This window comes from Bos indicus x Bos taurus, chromosome 15 (genome assembly GCF_003369695.1).
Source record: "Bos indicus x Bos taurus breed Angus x Brahman F1 hybrid chromosome 15, Bos_hybrid_MaternalHap_v2.0, whole genome shotgun sequence".
NCBI classification, from domain to species: domain Eukaryota; kingdom Metazoa; phylum Chordata; class Mammalia; order Artiodactyla; family Bovidae; genus Bos; species Bos indicus x Bos taurus.
The window spans coordinates 31071772-31095187 of NC_040090.1; the positions used below are offsets into that span (position 1 = coordinate 31071772).

The window sequence follows — 23416 nt, forward strand, 5'->3', positions numbered from 1 at the left end:
TGGAGTTCTCAGTTCCAGGTCTGGTTCTGCTGCTAATAACTGCAAGACACTGGGAGAGTCTTGCTTTCACTTCCTATCCAGGCTATGAGGAACTTACATGAGTTGTTCAGCAATTTCCCTTCCAGTTCTAACATTCTGGGCATTAATCTATAAATTTTCTTTAGCTCTCTTTCATTATAAAGCAACTGGCTACCTCAAACCCTTAATCTATTTCTTTTGCCTCTTCTTGAACACAGTTTTCTATGCCCCTTCTTGGAATCCCTGGCCTTAATGAAAGGTTGAGATACAAGGAAGGTGAGGTGAGCTCAGTACCCTTACTCAGAACCCTCTCCTGCAGCGACTCTGTCAGTCCAGGTCTTCTTGCCCTAGGGCTCCTGATGTTCTTGGGCAAGACCAATAGGAAACTATAGAAAGCCTTTACACAAGGATCCTCCTGAAAGAGATTAAGGATAAGCCATGTGAGTTCGTTCCCTTTTCTCACTAAATAAGTTCATGCAATTTAATTTTCTATTAGTTGTTTATGATGATTCCTGTGTGTATGTGTGCTTAGTCTCTCAGTCATGTTCGACTCTTTGTGACCCCATGGACTATAGCCCAGCAGGCTCCTCTGTCCATGGGATCCTCCAGCCAAGAATACTGGAGTGGGTAGGCATTCCCTTCTCCAGAGGATCTTCCCGACCCAGGAATCGAACATGGGTCTTTTGCATTGCAGGAAGATTCTTTATGGTCTGAGTCACTAGGGAAACCCCTATTATGATTCGTAGTTAATGGAAGCATAATTTAATACTTATGTTAAATTGTACTTAGCCCTGAATGATATTTAGTATAGTATTTATATTAAGTTTCTTCTAGAAATTTAATTAGAAGAAATGGAGTAGCCGTCATAGTCAGCAAAAGAATCCAAAATGCAGTACTTGGATGCAATCTCAAAAACGACAGAATGATCTCTGTTTGTTTCTAAGGCAAACCATTCAATATCACGGTAATCCACATCTGTGCCCCAACCAATAATGCTGAAGAAGCTAAAGTTGAATGGTTCTATGAAGACCTACAAGACCTTCTAGAACTAACACCCCCAAAAATGTCCTTTTCATTATAGGGGACTGGAATGCAAAAGTAGGAAGTCAAGAGATACCTGGAGTAACAGGCAAATTTGGCCTTGGAGTACAAAACGAAGCAGGTCAAAGGCTAACAGAGTTTTGCCAAGAGAATGCACTGGTCACAGCAAACACCCTCTTCCAACAACCCAAGAGAAGACTCTACACATGGACATCACCAGATGATCAATACCAAAATCAGATTGATTGTATTCTTTGCAGCCAAAGAGGGAGAATCTATATCCAGTTTGCAAAAGCAAGACTGGGAGCTGACTGTGGCTGAGACCATGAACTCCTTATTGCCAAATTCAGACTTAAATTGAAAAAAGTAGGGAAAACCACTGGACCATTCACATATGACCTAAATCAAATCCTTTATGTTTATACAGTTGAAGTAAAGAAAATAGATTCAAGGGATTATATCTGATCAACTGTTTATACAGTTGAAGTAAGAAATAGATTCAAGGGATTATATCTGATCGACAGAGTGCAAGAAGAACTATGGACAGAGGTTCGTGACATTGTACAGGAGGCAGAAATCAAGACCATCCCTAAGAAAAAGAAATACAAAAAGGCAAAATGGTTGTCTGAGGAGGCCTTACAAATAGCTGAGAAAAGAAAAGACGCGAAAGGCAAAGGAGAAAAGGAGAGATATACCTATTTGAGTGCAGAGTTCCAAAGAATAGCAAGGAGCGATAAGAAAGCCTTCCTCAGTGACCAATGCAAAGAAATAGAGGGAAACAATAGAATGGGAAAGACTAGAGATCTCTTCAAGAAAATTAGAGATATCAAAGGAACGTGTCGTGCAAAGGTGGGCACAATGAAGAACAGAAATGGTATGGACCTAACAGAAGCAGAAGATATTAAGAAGAGATGGCAAGAAAACACAGAAGAACTGTACCAAAAAGAGCTTCATGACCCAGATAACCACAATGGTGTGATCACTCACCTAGAGCCAGACATCCTGGAATGTGAAGTCAAGTGGGCCTTAGGAAGCATCACTACGAACAAAGCTAGTAGAGGTGATGGAATTCCAGTTGAGCTATTTCAAATCCTAAAAGATGATGCTGTGAAAGTGCTGCACTCAATATGCCAGCAAATTTGGAAAACTCAGCAGTGGCCACAGGCCTGAAAAAGCTCAGTTTTCATTCCAGTCTCAAAGAAAGGCAATACCAAAGAAGGTTCAAACTACTGCGCGATTGCACTCATCTCACACGTTAGTAATGCTCAAAATTCTCCAAGCAAGGCTTCAACAGTACATGAACCATGAACTTCGATGTTCAAGCTGGATTTAGAAAAGGTAGAGGAACCAGAGATCAAATTGCCAACATGTTAGATCATAGAAAAAGCAAGAGACTTCCAGAAAGAACATCTACTTCTGCTTTATTGACTATGCCAAAGTCTTTGACTGTGTGGATCACAACAAACTGTGGAACATTCTTAAAGAGATGGGAATACCAGACCACCTGACCTGCCTCCTGAGAAATTTGTATGCAGGTCAAGAAGCAACAGTTAGAACTGGACATGGGACAACAGACTGGTTCCAAATAGGAAAAGAAGTACGTCAAGGCTGTATATTGTCACCCTGGTTATTTAACTTATATGCAAAGTACATCATGAGAAACGCTGGGCTGCGTGAAACACAAGCTGGAATCAAGATTGTCAGGGGAAATATCAATAACCTCAAATATGTAGATAACACCACCCTTATGGCAGAAAGCAAAGAAGAACTAAAGAGCCTCTTGATGAAAGTAAAAGAGGAGAGTGAAAAAGTTGGCTTAAAACTCAGCATTCAGAAAACTAAGATCATGGCATCTGGTCCCATCACTTCATGGCAAATAGATGGGGAAACAATGGAAACAGTGAGAGACCTTATTTTGGGGGGCTTCAAAATCACTGCAGATGGTGATTGCAGCCATGAAATTAAAAGATGTGTGCTCCTTGGCAGGAAAGTTATGACCAACCTAGACAGCATATTAAAAAGCAGAGACATTACTTTGCCTACAAAGGTCTGTCTAGTCAAAGCTTTTGTTTTTCCAGTAGTCATGTATTGATGTGAGAGCTGGACTATAAAGAAAGCTGAGTGCCGAAGAATTCATACTTTTGAACTGTGGTTTTGGAGAAGACTCTTGAGAGTCCTTTGGACTGCAAGGAGATCCAACCAGTCCATCCTAAAGGAAATTAGTCCTGAATATTCATTGGAAGGACTGATGCTGAAGCTGAAACTCCAATACTTTGGCCATCTCATGCAGAGAACTGACTCATTGGAAAAGACCCTGATGCTGGGAATGGTTTGACAGAGGATGAGATGGTTGGATGGCATCACCGACTCAATGGCCATGAGTTTGAGTAAGCTCCAGGAGTTGGAGATGGACAGGAAAGCCTGGCATGCTACAGTCCTTGGAGTCACAAAAGAGTCAGACACTACTGAGCAACATAACTGAACTTACATTAAATTATAATTTCCCTGAATACAGCTGAAAATGGGTGGGCTTTGATAAAGGACTGGAAGAGCTTTTGCCTATGCTATATAGATTCTCATTGGAATGATTTCTGTTGCTTAATGTAGTGGGGAGAGCTGCTGCTTGAAGTCAGAAAACTTGAACTTGAATCCTGGCTCTGCCTGTATCTAAAAACTTCAATGGATTTTACTTTGAAGGCCTCAGTTTCCTCCTCTGTAAAGTAGGAAAAATAACACCTACCTTATTTATTACTTATCTGTGAGATTTTAAGGAAATAAATGATCTCTAAGAACTTTTAAAATGAGAACACAGCTAGTCTGGAGTGGTGCTGGATCAGTGATTAGGCTGACTTCTTGTTCTGGAGTTAACTGCTTGGGCAGGCTGAGGGCTCAGGGGAGGTCAGGAGGTTGATGAGATTAGCAACTTTACTAGTGCTGATCCATTCTTTTTTGTGTGTTTTGAAGGTTGCTCCCTGGCATTTGGAGGCAGAATTGGCCTGCTTCCTGGACTTGTACTTCTCAAATAATCATGAAGTTTGGGGATAGGAATGGAAGAAGTCTAGAACTTGGGAAAAAAGGATACCTGGGTAGAGATGACACCCTGTTATGCCCCATACACTGCAGAGTTGTTTCTCCTGTGAATGGGTTAGTAATAATAGCTATTTCTTATTAACTTGTGGAATAAAAATAGGGCTTCCCTGCTGGCTCAGACAGTAAAGAATCTGCCTGCAATGCCGGGAGACCCAGGTTCGATCCCTGGGTCAGGAAGATCCCCTGGAGAAGGGAATGCCTACCCACTCCAGTATTCTTGCCTGGAGAATTCCATGGACAGAGGAGCCTGGCAGCCGACAGCCCATGGGGTCGAAGAGAGTCGGACGCAACTGAGCAACTTTCACTTATTAACAAATGGTTGGATGGCATCACTGACTTGATGGACATGAGTTTGAGCAAGCTCCGGGAGTTGGTCATGGACAGGGAAGCCTGATGTGCTGCAGTCTGTGGGGTTGCAAAAAGTCAGACACAACTGAATGACTGAACTGAACTGAACACTAATGGTTGTTCTTTGTTGAACATCCTTTGTCAGCCACATGCAGTGTTTGGAAACTTTCCTAGTGTTCCTGACATTGGAAGAGAGCAAACTCAGCCTGAAAATAGCCCAGAGAGTTAAACTTTATTTGAAGTCTGTTTGAAGTTTATCTTCAAAATTCATAAGATCAAAATTCATAAGAATTTTACCTTAAATCACCTTTATATAGTCGTTATTTTCTTTAAAATGAATACTTTAAGGTGTTTGGTAGTTTTTTGTGTTTGGTAAAAAAAAAATTAGCATTTCAAGAAAGTGCATCCTGTTTATTCAATGCTTTCATGTACCCTCTAGCGCATAGTTGAGTAGCCACAAAGGTCCCTTATCCAGTTTGAGAACTATGTTGTCATTATTTTATTTAATCCTTATTAAAATATATAAGTTTTGATAGATGTAGATATAAGTCAAGAAAGATGGAAAAACTTGTCCCTGTCACAGAGCCAGAGCATGATAGAGCCAGAATCACATCTAAGTTTGGATGCTCCATGTTAAGCACTGAGCTACATGTTGTCTGTGTTATTTACTGCCTATGGTTGTTTATATTTCTATAACCCTCACTGTTCTTGGGGCTTCTCTTGTGGCTCAACTGGTAAAGAATCCGCCTGCAATGTGGGAGACCTGGGTTTGATCCCTGTGTTGGAAGGTCCTCTGGAGAAAGGAAAGGCTACCCACTCCAGTATTCTGGCCTGGGTATAGTCCACGGGGTCTCAGAGAGTCTGACGCTACTGAGCGACTTTGACTTTCACTGTTCTTGCAGGCACTCACTGTGTCCTCAGTGTTTAACCCAGTGCTTAACTCAGAATAAACTCTGAGTATTGACTGACTGAATGAATAAATGACTAAAGCACCAGGTCCCTAATAATGAAACTTTTTCAGAGATCCATTAAGTGTCTGGCAGATTGAACTCAGAGTTTAGAATAAACATTTTCGTTCTGAGACTCTCCTTCTAAAGCAGTGATTCAGTTAAGGCTAAGCCAGTTCTTCTACACAGAAAGGAATATTTGTAGAGAACTCTAGATAAACAAGACTGTCCAGGAACTAATGTTCTCCCCTCCCTTCCCAGACATTTCTACTGAGCTTGAGAAAGCAGTATCGCAATTCACCTGTGACTCACTGACAGCTCCTAAGCCATCAGGAAAGTTATCTCAGAATTAGGTGGTTTTTTGTTTGTTTCCTTACCCTCTCATACATACACTCATACACACTCTCTCTTCTCCTTCCATGTACCCATCCATCCCTGACCAGTACCATCATGTACAGGTGTATTGTGGACAAAGCTTCAGAGTCATTGTCATAACGTTGTTGTTTTCTTAATGGCAGCTGGTTGTGAGTAGTCTGTGCATACTTTGGGAGATTGGTGAACCTCTGGTGCTAACTTGTCCTTTCTTCCAGAATGTATTGCCTGGAGCTCCTAGGAGAATTTCTCTTCTAAAAACCCACTGATCTGAAGCATTTGGAATCTAGTCCTTCCTTAAAGAGAAATCTGTAGAAATCTGTTAGTAGTTGCTTTTAGGGGGATTTTGGAGGGTGGGGTGGGAAGGATTGTTTTTTGTTTGTTTGTTTAAAAGATGTAAGCAAAATGATATCCTGATAGAGTATCTCTTCTTAGGATTGAAGAGAGTTTTCACAAAAGATAGCCAACTGTGAGTTTTCAAAGATCGATACCTTCTAGCAGTGGCTTCTAAGTGTCCTCACCAGGCCTAAGAATTTGTTAGAAATGCAAATTCTTGAGCCCTACCCCAGATCTACTGAATTACAAACTCCAGAGCTTCCCCAGGAGTCTGTATTTTCACAAGCTCCCTAGGTGATTCTGATGCTCAAATCTGCCATTTAGTTAAATGTTTAATAAATAGTTTTTTCTTCTTTCCCAATTCAGTGATCTTGTCTAGGAATCTTGCCATCGTAAATGTCATAATTTCTCCAGGAAGTACCTTTTGGGTTCTGAACAGCTGTAGAAACAAAGGCAATGTGTTAGCTTGGAGACATGTCAGCTATGGCACCTGTGTCAGCTGTGACAGAAGTGGCTGGCCTCCTCCCAGACAGACTGGAAGGTCTATGAGCAAGCTGCTCAAATCCTGGACAGAGGAATAGAAGCTACAGTTTTCAGGAAGATGGCCAACAAGTCTACCTTTCCCCTATACATCTTAGGAAAACTAAATAATTGGCCCCAAAAAATGGCTTTAAAAGGACATATGTTGGGTGAGGTCAAAGGTGTGATTACTTGAAAATTGTTCAGCTGGTGGCGAAGGTACTTGAATTTAAGTGTCTAAATCAGATTTTTGCTGTTATCGCTCCCAGCAGGAAAAGAGGCAGAAAAATCAATAGCCCTTGGTCTTATTTAAGCTACAGAACCACACTTCTTGTTATCTCCAAAGGCCTCTGGCTGCCAGAGAGAGACGCTTGGGCCATCACTGTCACAACAAATGCTGCCAAGATTGTAAGTTTCTCCTTAGTTTTTTGAACTCTCTCATCTTAGACTTGCATGGCAGGGAGCCTGAAATCTTTGTGGCCCATGAGATAAGTGGGGGTGAGCAGCCAAGACCTATCTCCAAACCTTCCTTCCCTTTACCCTCCTTAGGATGGCCCCTGAGCTGGGAGAACTGAATTCAGAAGTGCAGACATGAGGGGTGGGCAGGTCCAATAGAGTTGGCCTGTTCTGAGCAACTCTGTTGTGATTTAGGTTACTGACAATTCTGTGTTTCCTGAGGAACATGGAGGTCTTGAAGAAGTAGACTGAATAATTGATATTATTATAATCATTTTCATCATTTGAATACCCATTCTCTGCCAAGTCCAATGCCAGGTGTTTCTGATATAGCTTAACGATTGACCCCCTAATTTTGAATCTTATTAACTCTATCTCACACACTAGCAAAGTAATGCTCAAAATTCTCCAAGCCAGGCTTCAACAGTATGTGAACCGTGAACTTCCAGATCTTCAAGCTGGATTTTAAAAAGGCAGAGGAACCAGAGATCAAATTGCCAACATCTGATGGATCATCGAAAAAGGAAGAGAGTTCCAGAAAAACATTTAGTTCTGCTTTATTGACTATGCCAAGGCCTTTGACTGTGTGGATCACAACAAACTATGGAAAATTCTTTAAGAGATGGGACTACCAGACCACCTGACCTGCCTCCTGAGAAATCTGTATGCAGGTCAGTTAGAACTAGACATAGAACAACAGACTGGTTCCAAATAGGAAAAGAAGTACATCGAGGCTATATATTGTCACCCTGTTTATTTAACTTATATGCAGAGTACATCCTGCAAAATGCTGGGCTGGCTGAAGCATAAGCTGGAATCAAGATTGCCGGGAGAAATATCAATAACCTCAGATATGCAGATAACACCACCCTTATGGCAGAAAGTAAAGAGGAACTAAAGAGCCTCTTGATGAAAGTGAAAGAGGAGAGTGAAAAAGTTGGCTTAAAACTCAACATTCAGAAAACTAAGATCATGGCATCTGGTCCCATCACTTCATGGGAAATAGATGGGGAAACAATGGAAATAGTGAGAGACTTTATTTTGAGGGGCTCTAAAATCACTGCAGATGGTTACTGCAGCCATGAAATTAAAAGATGCTTTCTCCTTGGAAGAAAAGGTATGACCAACCTAGACAGCATATTAAAAAGCAGAGGCATTACTTTACTAACAAAGGTCTGTCTAGTCAAAGCTACGGTTTTTCTAGTAGTCATGTATGGATGTGAGAGTTGGACTATAAGGAAAGCTGAGCACTGAAGAATTGATGCTTTTGAACTGTGGTGTTGGAGAAGACTCTTGAGAGTCCCTTGGACTGCAAGGACATCCAACCAGTCCATCCTAAAGGCGATCAGTCCTGGTTGTTCATTGGAAGGACTAATGTTGAAGCTGAAACTCCAATACTTTGGCCACCTGATGAGAAGAACTGACTCATTTGAAAAGACCCTGATGCTGGGAAAGGTTGAAGGCAGGAGGAGAAGGGGATGACAGAGGATGAGATGGTGGGATGGTATCACTGACATGATGGACATGAGTTTGAGTAAGCTCCGGGAGTTGGTGATGGACAGAGAAGCCTGGCGTGCTGCAGTCCATGGGGTCACAAAGAGTCGGACACGACTGAGCGACTGAACTGAACTGAGCTCTATCATTTGATTACGCTGTACCACATATAAATGCCTGAAGATGCTACTGGAAGACTTGACTAATGGTAGTTTAAACAAATAAAAGTATATTTTTCTCACATAAAAAAAATCTGGAGGTCAGTGGCAGATGGCATTGATTTATTAGGTCTGTGATTTCAAGACTGGTATCCCCTGAATCTTTTCGCTTTTTCTGCTTGTTCTAGGATGACTGCTATAGTTGTAGGCGTCACCTCTGTGACCGAGGTTGAAAAAAGGTGATGGAATATCGAAATACTTGTCCTTTTACTAGAAAAACAATGGCTTTCTCACAAGTTCCCCAGGAGACTTATGTGTTTATTTCCTTGATCAGAACTGGGCCACTTGGCTAGTCCTAAGGAATAGGAAGGCTGAGAAAGTGGGTACTTTACCAGCCTCAGGAGGGCGGAGGGGGTTGGAAATGGGCATTGAGTTAGCCAGCCCATGGTCTACCAAAATGACCTGGATGAGTAAGTTAGCTTCTCTAGTTGGTTTCCTCATCTATAAAATAATGGTAAGAGTGGAACCTACCTCATGAAGGGGTTATGAAAATTAAATGAGATCAATGTAAAGTATTCAGTAGCATGATACTTGACACACAGTAAGTAATAGTATTATTTTTATTGCTATTATTATTATCACCTCAATTCTGCAAAGTTATTATTTTTCCATTTTAAATGAGGAAGCCAAAGCTCAGTAAGTGGAAATAATAGTTTGCCTTGTGCTTGCTTAGGCAGCACATATACTAAAATTGGAACAATACAGAGATTAGCATGGTGCCTACGCAAGGATGACATTCAAATTTGTGAAGCCTTCCATATTTTTTTAAAAAGATAGTTTGCCTAAATTCACAGAATTCAAAATGATGAAACAGATTAGAACCGATATCTGCATCTAAAGTCCATGCTCCTTTTTCTGCAGTGGCAGTTGAGTCAGCAGAGAAATGGTGGTTAGCTGGTAGGTTCTTTTTGGCTAGACGCATGGCATCAGCCATATGGGCTGTGTGATTAGGGAAGGAGGGAGACTAAAAATAGAGTAGATTTGCACCTCCTAGAATAATGGAAATAAAAACAAAAATAAACAAGTGGGACCTAATTAAACTTAAAAGCTTTTGCACAGCAAAGGAAATTGTAAACAAGGTAAAAAGATGACCCTCAGAATGGGAGAAAATAATAGCAAATGAAACAGCTGGCAAAGGATTAATTTCAAAAATATATAACCAGCTCATACAACTCAATACCAGAAAAACAAACAATCCAATCAAAAAGTGGGCAAAAGACCTAAACAGACATTTCTCCAAAGAAGACATACAGATGGCTGATAAACACATGAAGAGATGTTCAGTGTTGCTCATTATTAGAGAAATGCAAATCAAAACTACAATGACATATCACCTCACACCAATCAGAATGGCCATCATCAAAAAAAATTCACAAACAAGTTTTGGAGAGGGTGTGGAGAAAAAGAGAACCCTCTTGCACTGCTGGTGGGAGTGTAAATTAATACAGCTACTATGAAAGACAGTATAGAGATTCCTTTAAAAAACTAAGACTGGAACTGTCATATGACCCAGCAATCCCACTTCTAGGCTTATACCCTGAGGAAACCAAAACTGAAAAAGATACATGTACCCCAGTGTTCGTTGGAGCACTGTTTACACTAGCTAGGACATGGAAGCAACCTAGATGTCCATTGACAGATGAATAGATAAAGAAACTGGTGTGTGTGTGTGTGTTAGTTGCTTAATCGTTGGTCCAACTCTCTGTAACCCCATGGACTGTAGCCCACCAGGCTCCTCTAAGAAGCTGTGGTACATATATACAATAGAATACTACTCACCCATAAAATGAAACACATTTGAGACAGTTCTAATGAGGTGAATGAACCTAGAGCCTATTATAGAGAGTGAAGTCAGTCAGAAAGAGAAAAACAGATATCATGTATTAACACATATATATGGAATCTAGAAAGATGGAACTGATGAACCTGTTCACAGGGCAGCAGTTGAGATGCAGACATAGAAAACAGACTTACGGACAAGGGCAGGGAAGAGGAAGGAGAAGGTGAGATGAATGGAGAGAGTAGCATGTAAGTATACACACTTCCATATGTAAAATATAGATAGCCAATGGAAATTTACTCTATGATTCAGGGAACTCAAACTCGGGCTCTGTAACAACCTAGAGGGGTGGGAAAGGGTAGGAGATGGGAGGGAGATTCAAGAGGAAGGGGACATACGTACACCTATGGCTAATTCATGTTGATGTATGGCAGAAATAAAATATTGTAAACCAATCATCAATCAATTAAAAAAAAAAAAAAGAGTGTGTTTGGATAGTGAGATCACAAACAGAAGCCCCTGCTGGGACATATAAAGACCAAGAGAAATATGACTGAAGAGATCATCATTGGATTGATACTAGATCCACAATATTGAGGGATGAGTATTTGAGAAAAATGGAAATATAATTTAATAAGAGCTTTAAGAAAAGCCAGTTATAAGAGTAGCTAGAGGAACTTCCCTGATGGTCCAGTGGTTAAGAATCCACCTGCCAATGCAGGGGACATGAGTTCGATTCCATGGGATCTTCCTAGGAAGATCCTACAAGCCTCTGTGACTAAGCCCATGGGCCACAACTACTGAACCTGATGCCCTAGAGCCTGTGCTCCACAACTAGAGATGCCACCACAGTGAGAAGCCTGCATACTGCAACTGGGCCATAGCCCCCACCTGAAACTAGAGAAAGCTCAAGCCCAGAAATGAAGACCCATTTAAAATGCACAAAAGGTTGTAATACACAATATACACAGCTGCACACAAAAAGTTTCCTGTATTCAAAGGCATCACTGACTCAATGGACATGAGTTTGAGCAAGTTCGGAGAGTTGGTGATGAACCAGGAAACCTGGCGTGCTGTAGTCCATGGGGTCACAAAGTTGGACACAACTGAGCTTCTGAACTGAACTGAAAGCCTAATGACTGATTCAATGTTTCTACAAAAAAACACACTAAGATGGCTTTTGTCTAGCCTTTGCTTGGCCAAATAGCGATAGGTCTACTCACCTGGAGCCAGGTAAGGGAAAGGGAAAAGCAGGAGTGAGGGACATGATTGAAGACTGAGAAGCTTTTCATTAAGTAGTTTGAAAATCTACAGGAAATGCAACCATTTCCAAAATGGGTGGGGGACTAACATTTATTAAAGCACTTACTGCTCTGTGCCAAGTATTTATGCTAGGTATTTTGCATGCTACCTCTGTTAATTTTGAATCCACACTGCCTTCCTTCAGAGCCCCTGTTCTTCCTACTGGATTATGATGGCTACCATAGGATGTCCAGAGCAGGAAACTCCTCCTCCTGACTGTCAGTAGGAATATTGAAATGGGTGTCTACAAAGCAAGTTCAGGACTTCTCTGCTTTCTTCCCTAGCCACTCACATGCAGATACAGGAGAAGGAAAAAGAGGCACTGGTCCCAGCATAAACTGTTGTTCAGTCGCTCAGTTTTGTCCAGCTCTTTGGACACAACATGCCAGGCTTCCATGTCCTTCACTATCTCCCAGAGTTTGAGTCAGTGATGCCATCTAGCCATTTCATCCTCTGTCACCCCCTTCTCCTCTTGCCCTCAATCTTTCCTAGCATCAGGGTCTTTTCCAGTGAGTCAGCTCTTTGCATCAAGTGGCCAGAGTATTGGAGCTTCAGCATCAGTCCTTCCAATGAATATTCAGGGTTGATTTCCTTTAGGATTGACTGATTTGCTCTCCTTGCTATCTAAGGACTCCAGCACCACAGTTTGAAAGCATCAGTTCTTTGGCGCTTAGCCTTCTTTATGGTCCGACTCTTACATCCATACATGACTCAAAAAACATACACCAAACAATTAAATAAATTAGTCTTTTTTTAAAAAATACCAAAACAAAGGCTCTGAGAGTTGATTTGCTCAAAGTCACAGAGCTAATAAGTAAAAGAGCTGGGATTTGAGTCTAGGTCTACCTGTAAATGAAGCTCCTGCTGTCTCTAAAACACTGTGCAGTTTGTCTGAGTTTGACACCTCCTTTAAATGTCCACAACAGTGTTACTTGTTTGAATCAAAAGTAGGGGAAGGTATATGGTCTGAACAAAAATAACACTCTACTTAAAAGTCTCTCTTGTAACTAACTCAGAATTGCAGCAGCCTCTGCAATCCAGAAGCCAGACCAAATTGGAGGGAAAGGGAGTCAGGTTAGTTGCTAAAATTCTTTTTGTCCTTCTTTCCAGTTCTCCTACAGCTCTTTGTATTTTCCTCTTTGACAGCCTTTATTGGAAGATACCGAATACCAGGGTTACTTAAATGTTTGTCTTTCTCATAGAGGAAAAGAGTTCATAGAGGGCAAAGATTGTCTTTTCATTTTGCACTTGTTGTAGTACCTAAAGTGTAATAAGTGTTAAAGTACTTATTTATTTAATTGAGTTGACCATGTCTTGTTTATTAGCTCACTTTTGAAGGCAATCCCTCAGGTATTAACTTTTAATATATACACAATTCCAAAAAGGTTGAATTTCTGGCCTTCTAGCCTATAGCACTGGGAAAGGGCTAGCAAAGAAAGTCTAAAAGGATGCAGGCTTCCGGATGATAAAATGAATGTAAGAGTGTTAACTACCTGAGCATAAATAAAGATGCTTTAGATCTATGCCCGTAATTTCTTTCATGTTTCAGGAGGAGAAATGTCTTTCCTTCATTAGAAATGAAAAATTCCTCTATCTCCTCCTACTTCTTCAGGCCGTCATAGCCACTCTGTTCCTTTACTATCAACATTTTTACTTATGTTTTAACACAACCTACATGAAATTAAAAGACATTTACTCCTTGGAAGAAAAGTTATGACCAACCTAGATAGCATATTGAAAAGCAGAGACATTACTTTGTCAACAAAGGTCCATCTAGTCAAGGCTATGGTTTTTCCAGTGGTCATGTATGGATGTGAGAGTTGGACTGTGAAGAAAGCTGAGCGCCAGAAGAATTGATGCTTTTGAACTGTGGTTGTGGAGAAGACTCTTGAGAGTCCCTTGGACTGCAAGGAGATCCAACCAGTCCATTCTGAAGGAGATCAGCCCTGGGTGTTCTTTGAAAGAAATGATGCTAAAGTTGAAACTCCAGTACTTTGGCCACCTCATGCGAAGACTTGACTCCTTGGAAAAAACTCTGTTGCTGGGAGGGATCGGGGGCAGGAGGAAAAGGGGACGACAGAGGATGAGATGGCTGGATGGCATCACCGACTCGATGGATGTGAGTTTGAGTGAACTCCGGGAGATGGTGATGGACAGGGAGGCCTGGCGTGCTGCAATTCATGGGGTCGCAAAGAGTCAGACATGACTGAGAGACTGTACTGAACTGAACTGTTCCAATAGCTTCACTAAATCTGCTCTGTGTCCAATTAAAAAGCAGATATTGTCATAGTGAATTTTTTTTAAAGATTCAAGAATTTAATATCTATAGGAGATATATTTTAGATTCAAAGATATAAAAAGTTGAAAGTAAAGAATGGAAGAAGATGATGTAACAGGAACCATAAGATAGCTAGGGTGGGTATACTATTATCAGACAGAATAGCCTTTAAAATAACAATAACCATAATGTTACTAGAGTTAATGAAGGACATTTTATAATAACGAAGGAGTCATTCATGAAGGTAAAACAGTTATAAATATATACTTCATAACAGAGCCCCAAAATACATGAAATAAAAGCTAACAGAAATGAAGGCAAAAGATGGTTCAACAGTAGTAGTTGAAGACTTCAGTACATCTCTTTCAATAATGGATTAAACAACTATGCAGAAGATCAACAAAGAAATAGAAGACTTAAACAGCACTGTACACCAGCTACACCTAACAGATATCTGTAGGACACCCCAACAACAGGCTTTGACAGTCAGAAGAATTTAATTATTTTCCAGAACACATATAACCTTCTCCAGGATAGACTATGTGCTAGGCCATAAAACAACTCTCATTTAAAAGAGTGAACTCATACAGATTATGTTCTTCAATCACAGTGGATTGGAATTATAAATCAATAATAAGTTTAGAATTTAGTGACAATTAAATAACATGCTCCTGAATAATCAGTGGGCCAAAGAAGAAATCGCAAGGGAAACTAGAAAACAGCTGGAGATGAGTGAAATACACCTGACCAAGACTTATAGGACATAGCTAAAGTAGTGCTTGGAAGGAAATTTATAGCTATAAAAGCCTGTATTAAAAATGAATAACCTCAACTCAGTAACCTAACTTCTCACCTTAACACTCTGGTGGGGGAAAAGAGCAGACTAAACCTTAAGCAAGACGAGGAAATAATAAAGATTAGAGCAAAAATCAGTGAAATTTAAAAAATTTTTTAAATCAATAAACCAAAAGTTGTTTCTTTAAAAAGAGCAACAAAATTAACAAACTTTTATCTAGACTGATTAAGAATAAAAGAGAGAAGACTTAAATTACTAAAATCAGGAATGATATAGGGAGCATTACTGCTGACTTTACAGAAATAAGGATTCTAAGGGAATACTATGAACAGTTGTATGACAACAGATCAGATATCTAGGTGAAATGGACAAATTGTATATGGTTCATGACTTAATAATGATGGTTTGACTTGGGATTTTTCACCTTTGCAATGGTGTGAGAGTGGTACATATTCAGATTTTGAATTCTGACATTTTCCTGAGCGAGCAACATGCAGTGTTGTAGTTTCTCATGATGCTGGGCAGCAGCAACGAGCAGCAACTCCCAGTCAGCCACATAATCATATGGATAACAACCAACACACTTAAAACCATTCTGTACCCACACAACCATTCTGTTTTCAACTTTGAATATAATATTCAATAAATAAAATATGTAATACTTTATTATAAAACAGGCTTTGTGTTAGATGATTTTGTCCATCTATAGGCTAATGTAAGTGTTCCAAGCATAATTAATTGTAGGCTAGGTTACACTATCATGTTTGGTAGATTAGGTATGTTAAATACATTTTCAACTTACAATATTTTCAACTTATCAGGACGTAACCCCATCTTAAGTCAGGGAAGATCTGTACTAGAAAGACAAACAACCAACCAACAAACATCCCATAAAGAAAAGCCCGGGACAGATAGCTTCATTGGTGAGTTCTAACAAATACTTAAATGAGAATTAACACTAACCCTCCTCAGACTCCTCCAAAAAATAGAAGAGGGGGGAATCATTCTATAAGGCAAATATTGTCCTGATACCAAAACCAGACAAAGACATCATAAGAAAACTACAGACCAATATCCCATAAATGTGAAAGTCCTTAAAAAGATACTAGCAAAATGAGCAATAACTTATAGAAATGGTTATATTATATACTACAGCCAAGTGGGATTTATCCCATAGGTGCAAGAGCCACTCATAATAGGAAAATCAATCAGTGCAACACATCATATTAAAACATTAAAGGACAGAACTCACATAATCATCTCTATAGATGAAGAAAAAGCTTTTGACAAACTCTGATACCCTTTCATTATTTAAGAAAACAAAGAAATAAACAAGCACGTCAGCAAACTAGGAATAGAAGGAACTTCCTCAGCCTGATAAAGGACATCTGTGAAAACCCATGGCTATCATCATACTTAACAGAAAAGGACTGAATGCTTTCCCCGTAACATTGTGAACAGGACAAGGATGTCCAGTCTCATCACATCTATTGAACATTGTGCTGGAGGTTTTAACCAGGGCAGCTGGGCAAGAAAATGAAATAAAAGGTCATCCAGATTGGAAAAGAAGAATTAAAACTGTCTGTATTTGCAGGTGAAGCAATCTTACGTAGAGAAAATTCTGAGGAATCCATGCAAAAACTGTTAGAGCTAGTAAATGTGTTCAATAGGGTTGCAAGATACAAGATCAATACACAGAAGTCAATCTATTCAATTGTAGTAGACAATCCAAAAATGAAATTATGAAGCAATTCTGTTTATAATAGCATCAAACAAAAAAGGAATAAATTTAACAAAAGCATAAAACTGTGTACTCTGAAAACTGTAAAACATTCTTGAAAGAAATTATAAATCTATAGAAAAATGCCCCATATTCATGAATTGAAAGATTTAATATTTTTAAGATGGTGATATTTTCCCAGTTGATCTCCAGATTCAACACAATCCCTATCAAAATCCCAGCTGACTTATTTGCATATTTTGACAAGCTGTTCCTGAAATCACATGGAAATTCAAAGGATCCATATTAGCCAAAACAGTCTTGAAAAAGAATAAATTTGGAAGACCCACACTTCCCAATTTCCCAGAGTTATTAAAAAGCTACAGTAATCAAGACAGCATGGTTCAGGCATAAGGATAGACATATGGATCACTGGAATTGTATTGACTATCCAGAAATAAGCCCTTGCATTTACAGTCAGTGACTGTGTAACAAGGGTACCAAAAACAATTCAGTGGAGGAAAGAATAGTCTTTTCAACATATGGTGCTGGAACAACTAGATATCCACATATGAAGGAATGAAATAGGACCCCTGCTGTACACCATGCGCAAAAATTAACTCAAAATCGTTCAAAGACCTAAATATAAGAGCTATAAAATTCTTATAAGAAAACTTGGAGATAAATCTTTGTGACCTTAGATTTGTCAAGGGTTTCTTAGATATGACACCAGTAGTACAAGGAGCCAAAGGAAAAAAATATGTAAATTGGATTTCATTAAAGTTAAAAAAACTTTTGTACTTCAAAGGACACCATCAAGAAAGCAAACAGACAGTCCACATATTTGGGATAAAATATTTGTAAATTACCTAATAAGGGACTTATACCTGTGTCTATATGTCAAGAACTCTTACAACTCAGTAATAAAAAAATAACCCAATTAAGAAATTTACAAAGAATCTGAATAGGCAGTTATCCAAAGATGATGTACAAACGGCTGATAAACGTTTATAGGAGATGTTTAACATTGATCATCAGGGAAATGCTGGTTCAAAGCTACAGTGAGATTCTGCTTAATACCCTTAAAGTGGCTATAATTAAAAAGGCAGGTAGTAATAAGTGTTGGCAAGCATATGGAGAAATTAAAACTCTCATATACTGCCTCTGGGAATGTAAATTTGGTAGAGCCATTTTGGAAAACAGTATGGCTGTTCCTCAGGTGATTTCCCATCTCTATGGCCTTGCTTGTACTGTTCTTTTTATTTGGGAATGCCAATCCTTTTATCTTTGCCTGTCAGAATCCTGCCTGTCCCACAAAGCCCAGCTCAGTTTACAATTTCCCAAGCCTATAGTCTTAGAAACAGATTCTGCTAGGTTGTGTGTCTCTTTTTAGTATTACAAAATTGCTTTTCACAATGCTTTTACTGATTCCCATTGTTTCAGATTCTTCCTAACATTAGATACTGTCAGACTTATTTGTTAATGTTTGTTAGTCTGATAGGTTTGAAGTAATATTATATCCCATCTACTTGTGTTTTGCTGATTACTAGTATCTTTGAACATCTTTTTCTTTTCTCCTCCATCTCCCGAGTCATTTGAGTGATTTTTTTTCTGTGAATTGCATGATGAGATTCTGTTGGTTTATTTTCATTTTCTTATTGATTAATATGAGTTCTTTCTTCTGGATACTAGTTCTTTTTTCAGTTCAGTTCAGTCGCTCAGTCGTGTCCAACTCTGTGACCCCATGGACTGCAGCATGCCAGGCCTCCCTGTCCATCACCAACTCCTGGAGTTCACTCAAACTCATGTCCATTGATGCCATCCAATCATTTAACCATCTCATCCTCTGTCATCCCCTTCTCCTCCCACCTTCAATCTTTCCTAGCATCAGGGTCTTTTCCAATGAGTCAGTTCTTTGCATCAGGTGGCCACAAGTATTCGAGTTTCAGCTTCAGCATCCGTCCTTCTAATGAATATTCAGGACTGATTTCCTTTAGGATGGACTGGTTGAACCTCCTTGCCATCCAAGGGAGTCTCAAGAGTCTTCTCCAACACCACAGTTGAGAATCATCAGTTTTTTTTTAGATGTGTGATAAATATATTTTCTCACTCCGTGCTTGTTTTTTTAACTGTTTACATTATTATTATATATTAGCATCTTGTCATACAGATTTAAATTTTGAGAAGTTAAATTTATCAACCTTTTATAGTTTTTTGTTTGTTTGTTTTGGTCTCATCTAAGAAATACTTTCTAATCCCAGGGTCAAACTGATATTCTACTGTTTTTTTCTAATAGTTTTTAAACCTTTTATTTCTTTAATTTAGGTCTTACATCTTTCTGGAATTGGAGAAGTGTGGGGTGGACCTAATATTTTTTTCTTCACATGGAAAACCAAGTATCCCAGTAAATTTTACTGAATCTGAGCAAGATTCTTCCCTTTACCAGATCTTGTGAAACACAACAGTGAAATGAAAGACTGAATTCATCTGGAAGGGAAAGGGATTCATGGACCAAATCATCAATTTGCAAAATTTCAACTGCTTTTTTCTCTCTTTTAAAAAAGAAGTTCAGGGAGAGCAGAAATCTTGCACCAAACAATCTGTAAAGTGCTGACTACCTCCCACCTGTCTTATACCGATAGATTTGGGGTGGGGTAGGGAACAGCAGCAACACACTCCTGGATTGGTGTTTGAGACAGACTAGGTCATCTATTTTCCATTAAAATTTATCTCATACTGGCAGATAGGGAATTTTGGAAATATATTTTAGGTTTGTAAAAGAATGTTTTATACTGAGCAACAGCACAGATTTACCTTATATGCTTACTTAGGAGCAGTTTTATTATTAGCTTTAATATAGCCTATTTTCTTATCTCTATTTTTTGTGATTTTTTTTTATTTTTCACTAAAGACTTTATCAAGCTAAGCCTCGTCTGGTTTTAGCAGCCTTTCTCTTCTTGGCCAGCCAAAGTGGATGGACCCACAGGTTAGTGCCTCTCACCTAATGGGTGAGTTCTCCCTGAAGGTGCAGCATAACTGGAGCACAGTTGATTACTGGATAGTCCTCCCTTTCTTGTTACCTCAGGGGAAGTTGCCTTGCCACAACTAAGAACAATGGCTCACTCACACCCTTATATCGCCCTGGGGCTTTAAATCCATAGTACTGGCAACCTCAGATTCAGGTCAATGGGCTGGTCTGGAGCCAGCCCTGCAGGGCTGCTGCCTCCTTCGTTGAGCTACATTCTCACCAGGATATCACTCTTAGCAGCCAGGCCTCCTAGTAGTAAGAGCAATTAAGATTTAGGCCTTTTTTCCCCCTGGAACTCACAGGTTCAAGGGTCCATTTAATTTTTCTTTCCTTCTGCTTATTAAAGAAAAGAGAGAAAAAGCCCACAAACTGCAATTAAAATATTTCCCATCTTTACTTTGTAGCCTGTCAACTCAAAGCAGTAAAAATGATTTTGCTATCAGGATGAAGTTTTGTGAGCTCTGTCTCCTAAACATCATTGTAGTTTCCCTCTTTGTCCCATTGTTACTGTTTTAGCTTTGCCTTTGGGCTGTTCCCACAGCTTCCCATCTGGTTCCTCCTCCTCTGATCTCATCAACTCCAAACCCCTTTCTGTATTGCTACTAGAGTAGTTTTTATAGAACACAAATCTGAAACTCCCCAGTTTAAAATCCTCCAGTGGATTCTTTTTATAAAATTAATGAATTTAATTTTGGCTGTGCTGGGTGTTCATTGCTGTGTTCAGGCTAGTCTTCATTGAGGTGCACAGGCTTCTCGTGGTGGCTTCTCTTGTTGTGGAGCACAGGCTCTAAGCAGCACCAGACTCAGTGTTTGTGGCATGAAGACTCTAGAGCTCCAGCTCAGTAGTTGTGGCACACAGGCTTAGTTGCTCCTCAGCATGTGGAATCTTCCTGGACCAGGGATCGAACCCATGTCCCCAGCATTCACAGGCAGATTCTTACCCACTGTACCACCACCTTCAATAGATTATTTACTGATAAATTCCATGCCTTCACCTGGCATTCAGATCTCTTCACAACCTACTACCAGTGTATTTTTTTAATCTTCATTTCCTGATGCTCTTACCCACACTCTATAAACCCAATCATACTGAACTGTTTGCCATTTGCCTGATATGGCATACATTTTCATGCCTTCATGCATGAAATTTATATATATTTCTTTATCCCTACCCCACACACCTCGGTATTCATTGTTCAAGGCCAACCAAAATGTTTCTTCTGAAAAGCTGTTCCCAGCCATCCCAGACCTGTTCTTCACTTCCTCCTCAGCACTTCAATAACACGCCAACCTTCTCTGATTTTATATCGTATATATTGCCTATAGATAGATTAATATAAATTACCTATATTATTTCCCTGTTGAGCTGTAAGCTCTACGTAGAGAACCTTGCACCATGCTTAACACAGTAAGCATTTGCTGGATACTAACAGTGCTGATGGATAATGATGAAGAAATCTGGTTTAAGTCACTTTAGGCCTTCACTGACCACTTATTACCAGTCTTATTATGTCAATTCAGGTTTTTTTTAAAGGGAGAAAAAGAGTGAGCAAGGCAGGAAAACGATGAAATTATTTTAAGGGAAAGTGATTTATAAATTGGGAATTCTGGCCAAAGATGGGTGGTTAGGATGGGGAAGAGTTGAAAGAATTGAGTCTGGATTTGAACAAGAAAAAATTCAGGAAGAATGACTGATATCATATCTGTGGATTGTTGTGCTGGAGCAGGGGAAACAGACATGTTCTGTGAGGGTGGAACTAGGACCTGTAGTTTGGAAGCTGTTCAGGGTTAGATTCCTTCCAAGGTTGATTTTTAGTGCAAAGTAAAGAAATTTCTTAGCCTCCAGAGCTCTTCAGAAGAAGCTTTGAGTGCCTGAAGAGGTTCTGAATACACCAGCATTAGAAAGTGTGCTGGCATAGGCTGTGTGACCAGCTATGCGGGCCATTATTGAAGATATTCCAGTGCTGGATGGCAAATTGGACTCAATCATCTCTAATATCTCTTCTAACTCTGTAATTCAGTGCTTGTGTGATGCTTTTCAGTAATGTGAGCATGGTCTATATTAGGACACTGAGTGTGAACAGAATAGCTTTAAAAAAAAAAAACCTGAACCATCTTTGATCAAAGCAATTCTCCTGAGTAATTTCCTGTTTTCTCAGGTTTCGAATCTGAAATAAGAATGTTGGCGAAGAAAATAGCAGCCAAATCCAGAGGTTTACCCAAAGCAGACTCATGTTTTGAGGGAGGTTGGTAGAGTGGACTTTGTCTCATTCAGCCATCCCAGTTCTGTTGCCATTCTCTTTTTACTAGTGGTGTAAGATAAATCTAAGCTTCAATATCCTCATCTATAAAATGAGACTGATAATATATTTCATAAAGTTAGGGTAGATAAAGAAGTACCTGATAGCTCAGAACATATTACAAATTCAAAATATATTCTTCTTTTTGCCCTCTTCTTTCTCATTTTGAGAGAATTAAAGTGTTTGAAGTTTTTGTTTGTTTTTATTGTTCAGTTGTTTTGCTTATTTGGTTTTTTGGTTACCCATAGGGTTGGAGGGACAGTTTTTTAATTTTATTTGTGAGCTTCAGACCTGGAGTGTCTTCATTGCATAAGCGTCCCCCCTGCTCACAGCGACAACATCCTCTTTGTCTTCCTGACCCAAGGAGTTAGTCTTCTACTAGCTTTTTGATACACTGCTATTTTTACTACCTAAAGATCAAGTCATTTCAGAAATAATTTCTCTTGAAAGTAATTTCTAATTTCCATATTAATCAAAAATAGCTTTATATTTCTTCAGTCCTAATCCTAGTAACAGTAAAAGGGATTAGATTGTATTAACATCTATAAAGCAGTTAAAATGTACACCTCAGAATCCCAGGAAACTTGATCACTACTGAAGTCTTTGAGGTACAAGGGAGAAAAACTTATTTGTGGCCATTTATTCTCGTTACTCTTGACCTTCAAAAAATATAAATACAGGAGGGGCATACTTGTTTCCAAGGAGCAAGTCCTAGTTATTTGGTAGGTGTGGAAAAAGCCAGTTCCCACCACTGATTTGGGCTTCTCTTGTGGCTCAGCTGCTAAAGAATCCTCCTGTAATGTGGGAGACCTGGGTTTGATCCCTGGGTTGGGAAGATCCCCTGGAGAAGGGAAAGGCTACCCACTCCAATATTCTGGCCTGGAGAATTCCATGGACTGTATAGTCCATGGGGTCGCAAAGAGTCGGACACGACTGAGCGATTTTCACTCACTCACCATTGATTTACTAAATAATCTTAGCCAAAAAATCATTATACCCCTGTGAGCCTTGATTTCCTTGTCTACAACATGGGGGAAATAACGTTAGTGTTGTTTTGAGACTTGAGACATGTGTTAAAGTATCTTTTGTCTGAGTGGTGGATGAAACATCCATGTTGTATCACCATGCACTTCAGCAGATCCAGGCAGTCTTGGGAAACTGGGACTTGGAATGCACTCTGCTCACTTGGGTGGGGCAGAGCCTGTCCAGAGTCTTGGGAGTGTGCTGAGAAGACTTCAGCAGGGAATAATTGCAACCTAACAAATGTTACTATGTCCTGAAGCTTACATTCTAGTGACAGAAGATGGGCAGTCTCCTGAAAGTAGGTAAGCATATAGTATGACAGGTTGTTAACCGCTGTGAAGGAAAACAAA

General features: G+C 39.6%; 1 protein-coding gene and 1 non-coding gene across 8 annotated transcripts in view; both read left to right on the forward strand.

Moving 5' to 3' along the window:
• Positions 1–23416, forward strand: part of FAM168A (family with sequence similarity 168 member A) — a 202341-nt gene that overhangs the window by 146025 nt on the left and 32900 nt on the right. The window lies entirely within an intron of this gene.
• On the forward strand, positions 9501–9604 carry LOC113906099. The gene has a single exon (XR_003514788.1). It is a non-coding gene; the product is annotated as a U6 spliceosomal RNA (small nuclear RNA).